The sequence below is a fragment of the Pelodiscus sinensis genome, chromosome 2, assembly GCF_049634645.1.
Source record: "Pelodiscus sinensis isolate JC-2024 chromosome 2, ASM4963464v1, whole genome shotgun sequence".
Taxonomy (NCBI): Eukaryota; Metazoa; Chordata; order Testudines; family Trionychidae; genus Pelodiscus; species Pelodiscus sinensis.
Genome location: NC_134712.1, coordinates 62,793,703 through 62,809,436, shown reverse-complemented (window position 1 = coordinate 62,809,436; position 15,734 = coordinate 62,793,703). Strand labels below are relative to the sequence as shown.

Sequence of the window (15,734 nt, the reverse complement as noted above, 5' to 3'; positions counted from 1 at the left end):
GACGTGTTTGCTTCCATCAGCCTCCCTCTGTGAAGACAGTGCCAAGCTCAGCTTAAGGTAAGCCAACTCCAACTATATATTTTATGTAGCTGGAGTTGTGAACCTTAACCCAACTTTCCAGGCCTAGTGTAGATTTGGCCTGAGTGGCCAGGGTATACAAAGGGGTTGCATCTAGACTGCAAGTTTTTCCACAAAAGCAGCTGCTTTTGCGGAAAAACTTGCCAGCTGTCTACACTGGCCGCTTGAATTTCTGCAAGAACACTGACGATCTCATGTCAGATTGTCAGTGTTCTTGTGGAAATGCTATGCTGCTCCCGTTCGGGCAAAAGCCCTCTTGCGCAAATGGCAATCGGGGCTTACTTGCGCAAAACCGCGTCTAGATTGGCACGGACTCTTTTCTGCAAAAAGTGCTTTTGCAGAAAAGCGTCTGTGCCATTCTAGACGCTTTTTTCTGCAAATGCTTTTAACGGAAAAACTTTTCCGTTAAAAGCATTAGTGGAAAATCATGCCAGTCTAGATGTAGCCAGGGTGAGCAGCAGGTATTATTCTGAAGTATTGGAGTTTGGGGTGAGTTCCATTTTCCCAATCCCAGGCTGGAAATTTTGTTTGTCCTGGTGGCTTTGTGTGAGAGGGATGGATTTGAGCTGGAAAAAAAAAATCTGTGAATATATTAACTACAAAGTTACAGTCTGATACTGCCCCTTTCTGAAGCTGGTGACATAATTATGGATGACAATCAGAGCAAGATCTTGCCCTAGCAGAAACTATTAGACTGCTAATCACATGTAGCATTTTGATACCTTAACAACACACATGCACACACACACACACACACACACACACACACACATTATTGACCTACTTGTGTTCCAGTTCATTAAGCTCAGCTGTTCTTAGAAGAGGAGAAAAAGAGCAGAAAGCAATGGGAAGAGGGACTGAATAAAATAAACTGGAATTGTTGTTTTAAATGCCTCGTATGTTTATCCAGCACTTTCAAAGGGAAAGTGATTTTATTATTGAAATTTGCCAGTATAACATTGGTTTGTTTCTCTAACAGAAAGGGGGTAAAGCCAATGATAAAAACTTCTTTGCTGTTATAAGTAAGGGGGTAAGGGTGAAGCCACATAAACTATGCTGATAGCAAATGGAAGTAAACACTCCCTTTTTCTTATCAACCAGTCAACATCTCAACAGTGGAAGTAGCTTGTCATGTGACTATTTCAGAATGTATTTTGTTTTCTAATTCACAATGGCATAACATACAAATAGATATGGTTCTATTTCCTATTCTTGTTTACACAATAAAGTAAATAAAAAGACAAAAACTCTCAAAAATGTTATCCAGAAAAACCTGAGGATATTTTTCAGTAATTTTGTGGTCCTCTTCAAAGTGTTTTATATTAATCCTTTTTTTTTATGAATGAATTGTTAGTTTAAAAAGTGAAGGGTTCTAAAAGGGAATTGTAATGTTCAACATGAGAGCAGGGGAGGAAAAAAAAACCCCAAAGCAACTCAATACTCTTTCGGTATGTCTACACTACCCCGCTAGTTCGAACTAGCGGGGGTAATGTAGTCATCCGCAATTGCAAATGAAGCCCGGGATTTGAATTTCCCGGGCTTCATTTGCATGAAGCCGGTCGGCGCCATTTTTAAATGCTGGCTAGTTTGAACCCCGTGCCGCGTGTAGCCGCGCGGCACGGGGTTCGAACTAGCCAGCATTTAAAAATGGCGCCGACCGGCTTCATGCAAATGAAGCCGGGAAATTCAAATCCCGGGCTTCATTTGCAATTGCGGATGACTACATTACCCCCGCTAGTTCGAACTAGCGGGGTAGTGTAGACATACCCATACTCACTATATATGGTAGAGGCTGTACTTCATAAGCAACTAATGAATAAAATGTGAATAAATGTTTGGAAAACTTAACTGTGTATTCTCATTTGAAAATCTGCACTCAGTTTCAACAACTATACAAGGTGCTACCAGAAAAATACCATATGTTCTCTAAAGTGCTAGAGGCAGATTCTCAGCTGGTGCAAACTGTCATTGCTTCATTGAAGTCTGTGGAACCATGGAAATTTACCTTGCCTGAGGACCTGCCCTATAGTTTTAAAAAAACAAAGGGGGTTAGGTGTCCAATTCCAAGTCAATGGGAGTTGGATCCCTAGTTACCCTTTGCAAAATCCCTCCAGATTACTTACATTCTCATATATTATTCATATTCTCTCTCTCTCTCTCTCTCTCTCTCTCTGAGGGGGGGAAGGGGAGAGAGAGAGAGAGATTTGTGCATCTCCCTTTGAGTCCCTCTGTTTGTGTGTCTGTCTGCAAGTCCCTTTGTTCAAGAACTGCTATATGGTAAGAGCTAGGACCACCAAATTTGGTATGCAACTTCCTCTTATCCCAATTTAAAGCAAGGTCAGGGTTTGGTTGTGCCAAGAAAATGGGAAGTTCTGGGAATGGGACCATTCTCCATAACATGGAAAGGGAAGGGCTCAGAGCGGAGTGACGCTATACTGCAGAGAGACCACTAGGGTCAGCCATACCACCAAGAGAGTGGACAGCAGGTCTGGGGCTTGCCATCTTACCTGCCATTAAGTGAGGTAAGTAGCCCCCTGCCCCAAACCCTTCCCCTGCCATTAGCCCTTGGCCACAGCACTGGAAGGGGTGGGAATAAAGGCCTCTGATGGCCAGTGGGGCTGGGATGGGGGAGAGAGTAAAGGTCCCTGACAGCTGGGGGGGGGTTATCTAGGGGGAGAGAAAAGGCCCCTGGTAGCCAATGGGGTGGCTGGGGAAGGAAGGGTGGGGGGAGAGAAGGTTCTTGGCATCCGAGAAAAGAAGGCCCGCCCATGCTGGCCAGGAATGGGGGGGAGAAAGCCCTACCAGATGGGACCCCCTCCACTAGGGATGTAAGCGAGTAGCGAGTTGAGCACTTGACTACTCGCTTCCCCCGCCCCCTTGGGTGGGGACAGGAACCGATGCTGAGGGGAGCTGGCTTAAAAGCTGCTTCACCCCTGTCTTCATGGTGCTGCCTGCCCCATCTCTGTTGCCTCTACTAGAGGCAGCAGTGGGTGGGGAGAGAGGGAGAGCAGGGGAGCCTGCCACAAAGCAGCCTCTGCCCGCGACAGGCTGAGGCTAGCTGCAGGCAGAGGCTGCTCCGGCAGCATCCCTGTCCATGGCCAGCCCAGCCTGCTGTGCACAGGGGCTGCTGAACCTGGCATGAGCCAGGATCAATCAATCCTGGTTCACGCTGGTCCAGGACGGCTGTGGATCTGCATTTTAAATATAAGAGCTGCCCGGCTTGTGCTGGGTCTGCGAGCTACCCCTTCTGCGGCTCTGCATTTTAAATGTAGCAAGAGCCTGGCGGCAGAGTCACAGTGGTCCCGGCTCTGTCCCAGCTCATGACGATCCGGGACCTACCCCTGCTGTGGCTCTGCAGTTTAAATGTAGTGGGATCTGGGCTGTCTGTGCACCTGGCTCCTACTATATTTAAACATCAGAGTTGCAGTGGGGATAGCTCCTGGACCGGCATGAACCAGAACAGAGCACATTCCCTTATCAACTAATTGTGCCTCTTAACATCCTTACCAGCCCACCCTGAACCCCACCTCACCACCCAACCATCACTCTCACACCTCCATGCCCCTAACCTCCACATTCCCAAGACCTTTCTCTGACTCTTGCACCCCTCACATCGCCAGCCCCCTACCAAGCAATGCTGGTAAGTCTTTTAGTATCTACTATATATTTGAGAGAGTTTGTCTATTTGTTCAAGAACTCCTCCTAAAAAGTATGAGCTAGGACCACCAAATTCAGTATAAAGCTTCTTCTTATCATAACATAAAACAAGGTAAGGGTTTGGTTTTGCCAGGAAAATGGAATGTGCCTGCTTCTCATAAACCACTCAGAAAAGAGACAATCACCGGGCAGGTGAAAGGGTCTCGCTGTGGTCATTCCCCCACTTGGCTTCTCAGCCCCCAAGTGTCCTTTGGGAGGGTGGGAGGGACTGAAGCTCCCCCAGTGATTCACATGGGAATATTGCTGACTGTTTCTCTTTGTCAGAGAGCAAGGGAAGTGCACAGTTTGCTGCATTCTTCACTTTGGCTGGGGATTGCAGGGGGAAGAGGAGCTGTGCACTGTGCTCTTGTACCCGTCAGATTTGCCTTTTATTAAAAAAAACAATGAATTGAGTTAAGGACCTGAGCAACACCAGTAAATGCGCCTGTTACTTACATACGATCAGATTATGGCTTTGTCTACACACTGAAAAATTTAAAGTGCAGCAGTGGCAGTGGTGCTGCAGCAGTAGTTTAATCTGAAAGTGTGGCCACAGCACAAATGCCAGGGTAGACTGGCCTTAGTCTAGTTGTGAACCAAACAAACAGGGGTCACAAGGAATTATGTAAAATGTACAGGGGTTGGACAGATGAGCTCAGAGAGAGGTTGAAGCTGGCCAAATCTGGAAAAGAGCAATACCTTTCTTTCTAAATGGATGTGCTGCATGGGACTTTCAAATGACATAGCGCCTCCCCAAATTCCTCCTGGGTAAGCACAGGGGCTATGTGTAGTCTGGCATGATTTTCCGAAAATGCTTTTAACGGAAAAGTTTTTCCGTTAAAAGCATTTGCGGAAAAGAGCGTCTAGATTGGCACGGACACTTTTGCGCAAAAGCACTTTTTGTGGATAGCATCCGTGCCAATCTAGATGCAGTTTTGCACAAGAAAGCCGCAATTGCCATTTTCGTGATCAGGGATTTTTTGCGCAAAACAATACCGCGTTGTCTACACTGGCCCTTTTGCGCAAAAGCATTTGCGCAAGAGGGCTTTTGCCCAAATGGGAGCAGCATAGCATTTGCGCAAGAACACTGACAATCTTACATGAGATCGTCAGTGTTCTTGCGCAAATTCAAGCGGCCAGTGTAGACAGCTGGCAAGTTTTTCTGCAAAAGCGGCTGCTTTTACAGAAAACCTTGCCAGTCTAGACGTAGCCAGGGAGTTTTTTACATTTCAGAGCTGTGCTTTCCATGTACATTTGAGCCTGGAGAAACTTAAGAAATCAGCATCGGGCCTGGTCGAATCAAAGTAAAGTTAATGTAAAAATATTCAGCAGGCATCACTTTACATTTGTACAATGCCAGCATTTTAAAGGTTAAATATTGGACACCATTACTTTTAAAGAGATTTCAGAATGACCAGATTTATCCCTGAACTACCCGGTTTTCTACTTTATTATTATATCCTTAAAAGCAGTGATACAAAGGGAAACTTTTAAAATTGCGGAGAGATTTTTATACATACATTTTATATACACATATACACTAGAGCCAGTCTGGGTTATTTTTAGTGGCAAACATAGAAACTCTTGAAAGCTTGAGATTTCTAATGAAAATGCTAACTGCATCACAAATGTTGACACTAATATAGAGGGACTTCAATTTACTTAAGTATTGGTAACTTACAATCTGAGTTCCATCAGATGATAAAGATTAAACTGCTGCATTTATCTAGTGGGGTTTTGAGCACCAATGAGGAGTAAATGATTTGATTTTGTGGGCTCAGAGGATTTGTCAGCTGCCTCATAAGTATAATTCTGGCTCTTCATATTCCTGCTGCTTCTAATTTAGCAGGACAGGCTCATAATTGAAGCAAATTAACTATTTACACTTGTCACTTTTACCAGGGGAAGAGGACACATCAGCAGGAAAGAATGAGTGGGAAATTAAATTCTTCCCACTTGTGTCAGATATGCCCTTATATAAACACATTAACAGTAATTTCATGAGGCGTCAAACATAGGAATAAATACTGAGGGATAAAATAATGAGGTGTTGCTATTGAGCTGAACTGTTGCAGCTAATATTACTGTGTATGAATTATGTAGCCTGAAAGCAGGCATATGTTACAGCACTCAAAGAGTTGTCTTGCATGTGCTATCTGATCATTAAGCTTTTGGTCCCTAGATAAATCCATTTTTCTTCCTGCTGCATGGGCCAGTAAAACATTTAAGTAAATACAGACATATGACCACATTATAATCTGTACATAATGGGCCAAATTCATTCCTGGTAAAACTTCAGTGCATCAATGGAGTTATACCAGAAATCATATTCGCATATTACATTCATTTCTATTTTAAGTATAATAGCATGTTTATTTAGGTCTTTGGCGGAAGCTTTAAAGTCACTTACTCTAATGTAAACAAGAACATTTTGTTTGTAATTTGCTAAATCTATTACAGCCTTTCTGGGTCTCCAATTAGAAGCTTAAGGTTCATTTAGTATATTTACATCTGGTTCTGATTTAAAATGACTTTCCTTTTTCACTTAAGAAAAGAAAATGGCCTAAGCAGTCTTTTTTACCCCATTTGAACCAACTTTCTATCTGAAAGCTAGAGAGTCTCAACTATTTAGTATGTCTAACTTTGTTCTCTAGGGGCCATTTTTCTCCCCTTTGTAGTAACAATATGCGCAAAGGGCAATGATGTACAGAAACTGGGATGCAAAAGAGCACACCGTTCACTCAGGAAAAAAAAAATGTTTGTAGTAAAGAAAAGGCTAGAAAACCCACTGAAAAGCACCAACATTGTGATTACGCTATTGAGGAAAATGTGTACTGATTTATTAACACTGATACTGTTGGCATTTTTATTAAACAAAAAATACATGTTTTCAATAAACCTTTTTACTGTAAAACAGGGCAAAATTACAAGTCCTCCCCCATTTTTGAATAGCTCTAGTTTCTGTGTAGAATCTGGGAAGAGGCCATAGGGTATGCAAAAATGTGCAGCAAACATTTTGGAGACCCTTCCAGTCAAAGGTGAAAGTCACCTCCCAAGTGCTATCACCAGTCACCTACGTGTGCAAACCATAGACATATATTCCTTTTATTATAGCTAATAAAACAATCTGTATCGTGATTTTTGTTATCCAACTGCCATTAAAGTCAATAGAAAGACTCTTCCAATGGAAGCTGTATCAGGGCACAATATACAGCAGATTTAATATTGTACATATTTTAAAAAAGGGGTGGCGAATCTTTTTGGTTCAGGGGCTACTGACCCACAGAAAAATCAGTTAGGGGCCACATACAAGTGAGAAGCAAAAACAAAACCAAAACCCCAAACCCTCACTGACCTGGCCCCCAAGTGAGGAGAAAAAAAATCCTTCACAGATATGCCTCCCAACTAAAAAGGAGAAAAAAAAAAAGACGTTCACCTCATTATACTCAAGCCCTAGCTTAGAGCCTACGGGGCTTGGGACTAGTAGATTTTGTGGGCCCCTCACAGGCTCTGGGTTAGGACCAAAAATGAGGGGGTCAGTGCAATTCACTGTTTGTGGCCAGCCTGGGCTGCTATGATCTGGCCCCAGCTTGCCTTGATCTGACTTGCAAGGTTTGGGGCTCCCATCCCTTCTTCCCCCCGCAGCTAGGAGCTGACATTGGTGCTCTACCCACAGCGCTACTCACAGGGCTGGAGGACTCATGCCTGGGGCCAAACACTGAGCCTCGTTGGCTGGATCAAGGCAAACTGCGGGATAGTCCATCCCATGGGCCATAAATTCCCTACCTCTGTTTTAAAAGATGTAATATAGCGAAGCTGTTATTTTTCTCTTCTCAATAGATGCTACACAGGAGAAAAATAATTAACCAAAAAAGCTACACGAGTACTTTTTTTTAACCTTATTCTCCACCTCATTATCGCTTTACGACTTATTGTGTTTTACATTTTGCTTAGTGATTAATTTACATTTAAAACAATAGAAACGAAATCCCAACTCAGGAAGCAGTAATAATTCCATTTATGTTCCTGAATAAGTACCAACTTTCAAAGCTTAAAATCCCAAAGCTTTATGATTGCTGAATTTTAAACATAATTTATAAATAAAGTCAGTATTCCTATGTGAATCCCACACTTCTTTATTTTAATTTCTTTTTGAGGATCTTTCTACAGTATCTTCATAGAAGCTGAACTCCATATAGTATGTTAATCCCTTGCTTTTCTAGAATCTAGTTTTCTTATCACAGCCCGCTGATTTTGTGACAGTTACTTGTATCTTGAGACTGGAGAATTAGGCCTTTAAAATGCTAGTAGGAACATTGCCAGCAGATCCAGAGAAGTGAATATTCCCCTCTGTTTGGCACTGGGAAGGCCACATCTGGAGTATTACATCCAGTTTTGGAGCCCCCATTACAGAAAGGATGTGAACGCATTGGAGAGAGTCCAGTGGAGGGCAATGTAAATGAATAGGAGGCTCAAGCACATGACTTAAAAGGAGTGGCTAAGTGAACTGGGCTTATTTAGTCTTCAGAAGAAAAGAATGACGGGGGATTTGATAGCAGTCTTCAGCTACCTGACGGGGGATTCTAAAGAGAATGAAACCAGGCAGATGACAGAACAAGAAGCAATGGTCTCTAGCTGCAGTGGGTGATCTAGATTGCAATAAAACTATTTCACTAGGAGCGTGGTGAAGCACTGGAAGCCTTCGGAGGTGGTGTAATCTCTTTCTTAGAGGTTTTTCAGGCGAGACTTGACAAAGCCCTTCCTGGGATGAATTAGTTGGGGTTGGTCCTGCTTTGAGTAGTGGGTTGAGCTAGATGACCTCCTGAGGACACTTCCAACCATAATCTTCTATGATTCTAATATGCAGAAGATCTAGCATTCGAGGGTGGCTTTTTGTAAACAACCTAGTTGATTTCAGTGGGAATATGTGCTTAAAAAGAAAAGGTACAGAATAGTCAGGAGTTTTCCTAATGGTTGTACTTTACAAAGTCCCAATGCTGGTATTTGTTAGTCCCAGTTTATACTCTTTGACCCATTAGAGTGTGGACTACTACAGCAACAACAGGTGTTGAACAGAAATGTTGTAAATGTTAATATTTTGATGAAAAAAGGGATACATTTACCTCGTTCTTTGACCAGCTCTATAGATATTTTGAAAATTTTCAAATTGGTAACCAAAACACAATAACAACAGACACAAATAAACAAATACCACATATTTAATGAAAAACATTTGAACCCCGAACCCCCGCCCTCCAAACTTTTTGTTTTACCAGCTTTAGTTTTGAGGAATTTTGATACAAGTGTATCAGCCTTGATTCAACACTGAAATCTGCATTGATGTACTTATGCACCCATGTACATCAAAATGGGGGAACGTGCCCTGGTGTTAAAGTCTGCAGCAGAGGTACTGTTACCATCAGCAATCATGCTGCTCTTGCATTTTTCTTTAGCAAATTATAAATGGAAATTTCAATAAGTATGCATATGCCAATTATTTTCTTCAAGATGACTACTAGGAGCTCAAGTCTGCAAAATGCTGTTGAAACTGCTGAGCATTTCCTAGAACAGTGGTTCCCAACCTGTGGTCCGTGGACCCTTGCTGATCTGGGACAGTACTGCTGGGGGTTCATGGAAAATTTAAAAATAAGGATTGGGCCCAATCCTACCTTTTCTTAATTTTTTGCTTCTCCCAGGGAGAGGAGTCTGTGAAATTTTAATAGATTGAAAAGGGGACCAACATGCTCAAAAAGATTGGGAACCCTTCATATATATATACTTGCATTACTTGTATACTGTCTGAATTCTGTAGCACGTAATTTTGCTGTTTAAAACTCTAATGGTTTGCCAAGGTTCAGCAGTTTAGCTTGAAGACAATGCAGATAACAAAAACAAATTCTACTCTATTAATTTTTTCTCTAGTACAGGAATTATTCAATTATTGCTTTCAGCTGTGAGCAAGAACAATGAAATTAAATCTGGAAATTCTGGTATTTTCCATGAAATTTGAATCTGTATTTCTTTTAGGTCTTTGGCAAGCATGGTAACTATTTTTTATACAACAAACAAAAACAACAGATGAGGAGTAAAGCTTGTTTCCCCACAAATGTTCATTTTCAATTTGTTTTTGTTCATCTCCATTGTTGGACTATCACATAGCAACTGAGGTATTCTATGCTGCTGAGGAAGAAAACTTTATAGTGAGTTCTGGAAAGAAAACTACAATGGTGTACCTAGTGACTAATACAAGTTGGACTTATAAATTAAAGGTAATTGTAAAATATGCTGATAGAAAGGCCAACTGTAACCACCACTGGGTAGATTTGAACCTGGAACCCTCAGAAGATTAATATAGGTGCTTCTACAGCTTGAGCTATAAAGCCAGCTCTAAGGTTAGGTTGTAAAGCCCACTCATTCTTAGGTCTCACTGTAAGAGTCTAAGTGCCACTACATAGGACAGTGAACCAGACCCACTAGGTGTATGGATTACACGATGAGTAACCATGATGTTTTTGACCTGTGTTATTAGGGAACAGTAACATTAATTGGGACTATAGTCAGGGACTATTTTGAAATGCAGATATGGATCCAAATTATCACTAAGTTAAGTGAAACTGGGATCCAGAATACTAGTTTCAGTTAGCACAGAGATGGACCCAAGATTCAGATACAAACTTCTGTACTTTCTGAAGGGTGTGCATGTTTAGATTTGGGGTTCAAGTTCATGTATATCACTAGCAAGAATTCTGTATTTATCAGCAGAACTGACAGCCTCTGCAGGCCTCTAGGCAAGGCAGGGAGGAGGGTTGGCACTGGAAGGGACAGGGCTTAGTATTTACATTACTGAATGCCATGTGGACAAATCTGTGAAAGGGTGTAAAACATTAATCGTGCATTTTGTATAGCACTATTATTGACATACTATGAAAGGGGAGAGGGTGTGGGCATGGAGTCTTACCCTGCTTGTACAAGTAACCCATGTAAGGATCTACGATCATAGCAATTCCATTATTCTCTGATACTCTCCCCCTCACACACTTCTCCAGACACAAATCATGTCAAACCAAATAATGGTTAGTCCTGGCTTCTCACCAACTCATCCCTGGCTAAGCACACAGAGAACCTAAGACTTCTTTTCTGCATTCTGGAGAGGGCCATGAGAAACAATACGACATCACTTGCAATGCCAGACTGTACATATCTGAACTAAGAAAAACCTTTTGCTTCTAAACCTTATTCTGAATATAGTTCATGGTTTTGGGGCTCAGAGCAGTCACTCTCATGTTCCTGAGATGCAACACTCAACTATTATAATGGTTGCTGGGCTTGGGCAGTGGGTGACCTCCACTGGCGGCTATTTGTAGCACGGCCCAACAGGACAGCGGATGAGTCACTAGGCAAAGGTCTCACAACCTGTCTGACAGGTTGCCTCCCAGGGAGAGAGACAAAGGGAGGAAGGCGGAGACCAACCCCTGTCTGGGGGGCAGGGCTGGAAGAGAGTCAGTTTCTGTCTGGAATCATGGAAAAAGCAGCCTAAGCAAGGGGGCCTGGGATTGAGGAGCCCAGTCTCCTCCATCTCAAGGGGGGCTGAGGCATCCGAGGCCTGGCCATGTAACTAGATGACATCTGTACTGTGCTGCATCCTTGGAGAAGCAATAAACTCCCTCAATCCTACTGGTTGGTGGAGTCTGTTCATGCCACTACGGAGGTGCAGGAGTCAGGGAAACCCCGACGCGCCATCACAATGGCCCGGCACACACCTGCTGGGTGGGGCAGCATGGTGGGTGGCTTCCCGGTGTGCTGGGGCTGGAGCTGGGGCTATTTTAAGTACCGTGGTCCCAGCCCCAGCCTCCATGCAGCCCCGGTCCCAGCTGCTCCTGGGGCTGTCCCATGTGCCAGGACAAGAGCCAGGCTGCAGTACAGCTGCGCTTGGGCCAGGACCACGGTACTAAAAATAGCACCGTGGCTCTGGCTCCAGATCCAGCACACAGGGCAGGCACCTGCCATGCTGCCCCACCTAGCAGATGCAGGTGTTAATAAGGCAGGAGGGAAGGGAAGGGGCTGAGGGAGAACTAAGGGGAAGATGGGGGTGAGATGAGGAAGGGGCTTGTGCTGAGGGGAGAGGAAGGGGGAGGATAAGGCAGGAGAAGAACGGGGAAGGCACCAAGTGCCAGGGTGGTGGAGAGACAAATGCCAGGGGGCCAAAAGGAGCCAATGAGGGGAAAGGGCAGGGGGAGTGGGAAGGTATCAATAGGGATGGGAGAGGGGTAGGGACAGGGTGATGCTGGGAGAAGAGTGGGGAGGGGCAATAGAGGCAAGAGGAAGGAAGAGGAGAGGGGAGGAGTGGGTCCTGGGAGAAGTGGGGTTAAAAGGAGGGGTGGACATGAGGAAGGCAGGGGATGGAGCAAATCTTGTGTGAGGGCACAGAGGGGCATGAAGAGAACTTGGGTAGAGAGTGGTGAGGGGGTGGGCATCAGGGAGAAGGAGGGCAAGTAGGGCAGGTGTTGGGAAGGTGCCAGGAGGGTGCCAGGGGTAAGGGAAGGTGCAGATGCCAGAGGGATTATGGGGGTGAAGCAGAAGGGCAGACATGGGGAGAGGAGGAGAGGGACGGACACCAGAGGTCAGAGGAGAGGCAGGGCAGGCGGGTAGAGGGAGGTGTTAGGATAGGGAATGGGGATGGGGCTAGAGAGGTGGGCACAGAGGGGAAGAGAAAGGCAGGTACAGAGGTCAGAAAGGTTGAGGAGGGGGAAGGTCCTAGGTGGACTAAGGGGAGAGAGAAGGTCAGGAGCCAGGACAACAGAGGAGGGTAAGGGTGTGGCAGTAGCAGGCACCAGGGGAGCAGATGAGGTGAGAGGAGGATGGGAGACATGGCAGAAGAGGGGAAAAGGAAGAGGTCTATAAGATGGGTGCCACCGTGGCTCACATCCGAACATGTGCACATGTTGATGCACAAGACAAACTCACTCTGCGCATGGGTGGAAAATATTAGCGGGAGCACCGCTCTAGCCTCTTCACTCTCTTCACCTTCACAGCCCCTCTCCACTAGCTTAGTGCTCCACGTTGCACTCCATTTCCCACTTCTTGCTTCCTGTCAGCTCACCTCCTCGCCTTGGGATACATCTAGACTCTGGAGTTTTTCTTCTGCTTTTTTTTGGGGGGGGGGGGGGGGGGAACTCTGTCTTCCTCATTCCATGAGGAAGAAGGGCTCTTCCAAAAGAGGAGGTTTTTCTGAAATTTTGCCCAGTGTAGACGGGCCAAATTTCGGAAAAACCTTTTCCGACAAAACTATCGGAAAAAAGATGTGCAAATTTCAGAGCACAATTTGCGTACCTTTTTCTGATAAAACAGTGTAGTCTAGATGTAGCCTTACTCTGGTCACCACATTAAAACCAAAGAATGACAACAGAACAATAAACCTAACATGACGTTTACCAACTATCACTCTGACCGCTGGGTCTGGCTCCCGTAATGAACTCCACATACAGAAGGATAGGATCCTTACAACGTCAACAAGAGTCTACTTATTTCAGTGGAGTTGTCTGCAGATGCAGGTCTGTCTATACAGTGCTCATTACAAGAAAGCTTTTGCTTTCTCTCTGACCATTTGTTTTTCTTGCCTATTTAGATTGTCATCTTTTCAGGACAAGGAACGTATCTTCATATATGTTTACACAGCACCTAGAACAACTCAATCCCTATCCTGCTTGGGGGGTGTTTAGGCCCCACTGCAATGCAAATAATAAATCATTATTATAAATAATAACTTTGAGGAGCAGAAACCTATATTATTTCCTACAGCAGGTTTCCATCCTTTGCCTTTTTCTTCAGTGGCAGAATTACATTATAAACAATTAAACACATTTTAGTATATTTGCAAAATGAATGGGCATTCTCACAGCTAAAATCAGACACTACAGTGTGTTCTATTCTTGTATAGTCATGATTCCCCACACTCAATTCAGTGTAACCACTGGACTTTCTCCATGTGCTTAGTAATGTACCTAGGTGTATCTTTGGTACACAACACTATACATTCTGTCATATTGTATCAATTAAGTAAAACATTTAATATTATAATTCTAAGGTAGCTATCTGGAAGAAACAGGGTCTTACTAGGAACAATATTATAATCATCTGAGGCTGTACCTAACAAAAGAGAAGTGCAGAGCTGAGAATGTGGGGGAAATTATTACTTTAAAATGGATACAAAGGGAAGCTTTTCACATTGCTTTACATTTCACCTTATTGTCTCTTACTCCAGGTATTTCTCCAAGAGAGTGCTGAAAAAAGCCCCTTGGTGTACCACAAATAGGACCCATAAAATAAAAAGACAAGGAATCAAACCTTTCCCAGATTGACAACAGAAACAATGCCTTAAAAATACAGCAGTAAAAATGCATTAGCCACAGAATGGTCAGTTAACAAAGGACTATCAAATATTTAGGGCCAGATCCTTTTGGCTCTTATTCCCTGTCACACTGCACAGCTCTTGTAACAGCTCATCACAGAGATCAGACTCAGAACATCTCGTCACATAGATGAGACTCAGAATGTCTCTCAAAACAGTGGTTCCCAACCGTAGCTCCACGGACCAGCATCGGGCTGCAAACCCTGTCTGACGGGCTGCAGTACATTACCAGGCCACGCCCCCAGCTTTTATTTACTTCTGCCCCCCTGGAGTTCCCAGGGAATTCCCTTCTTGTGCAGTTCCGCACACAGCAACAGGGTGAGTGGGGCGGCTGGTAGCTGGGGCTATGGTGAAGCTGTCCCTACTAGGGCAGCCTCACTGTGGCTCCAGTTCCAGCTCTGGCGATCACTACGTGGCCCAGCCAGCAGGGTCAAGCACCACATGCAGAGTAGCTGCCCCAGCCAGTGGGGTCAAACACCAGGTGAAGGGTGGCTGGTCCTGCGACCCCATTCTCCAATCTCTCCGCTCAGCAGGAGTCTCCCCCAGCCTCCAGCTGCTCCCAGGCAGCAGGTACACACATTATTATTATGCACTGTTAAGTGCATAGGAGAATATGAATGTGCAGAATGTGTCCGCACTGCCAGACCTGTTAGTTCTGCCTCTGTAATTCTGGTGCAATTGAGGCAAAAGGTTTGGACTGGAGAATGCTCTTTAACGAGTATTAGCAACTTTTTTATTTGTTTTTCAAATTCTTGTTCACCATCTATGATTTCCCTGAAATACCACGGGCTAAAATTATCACAATGAATATGCAAATATTTCAGTGCCACTCCGCCAATGGTTTTTGAATGAATTTGCCAGTTTGTAGTTTAAAAAAGGTTGGGAACCACTTCCTCCGAAGACCATTTAGTCTTCCACTTTGCATAATATTTAACGGTAGAGGAGGAAAAAGCTCAGCATAGATTCTGAAACAAATTGGAAAGCTGTGTTTTGGAACGGTTTGAATAACGTATTGGTACTAGCTCTTTGTTGTTCTTCAAGAAGAGGCTAGTTTCAGAGGGGTAACTGTGTTAGTCTGTTTCAGCAAAAACAATGAGGAGTACTGCGGCAACTTAAAGACTAACATATTTACTTGGATGTAAGCTTTTGTGGTAGCTGAACTATATGACTTTATACTCACTCACAACCATTTCCGATTTGGGGACAATTTATACCTTCAAATCAGTGGCATTGCTATGGATACCCGCATGGCTCACAATATGCCAAAATTTTTATGACTGACCTAGAACAACATTTCCTGTCCTTGAACACCCTCTACTCCTGTTTCTGTAACTTCCACTCCAATTCATCTGATGAAGTGGGTTTTAGCCACGAAAGCTTAAGTCTTAACAAATCTGATAGCCTCTAAGGTGCCACAGGACTCCTTGTTTTTACAGATACAGAATAACATGGCTACCCCACTGAGAAAATCCTAAAAGTAATTATATAAATTTACAGGCATAAGAACTAAACTACTCTTTCTAGTGGCCCTAGAAACTGATGTATGAAATGA

At 43.9% G+C, this 15,734-nt stretch overlaps 1 protein-coding gene across 4 annotated transcripts in view; it reads right to left on the bottom strand.

Moving 5' to 3' along the window:
- Positions 1 to 15,734, bottom strand: part of TOX (thymocyte selection associated high mobility group box) — a 295,231-nt gene that overhangs the window by 46,054 nt on the left and 233,443 nt on the right. The gene's annotated exons all lie outside the window — the stretch shown is intronic.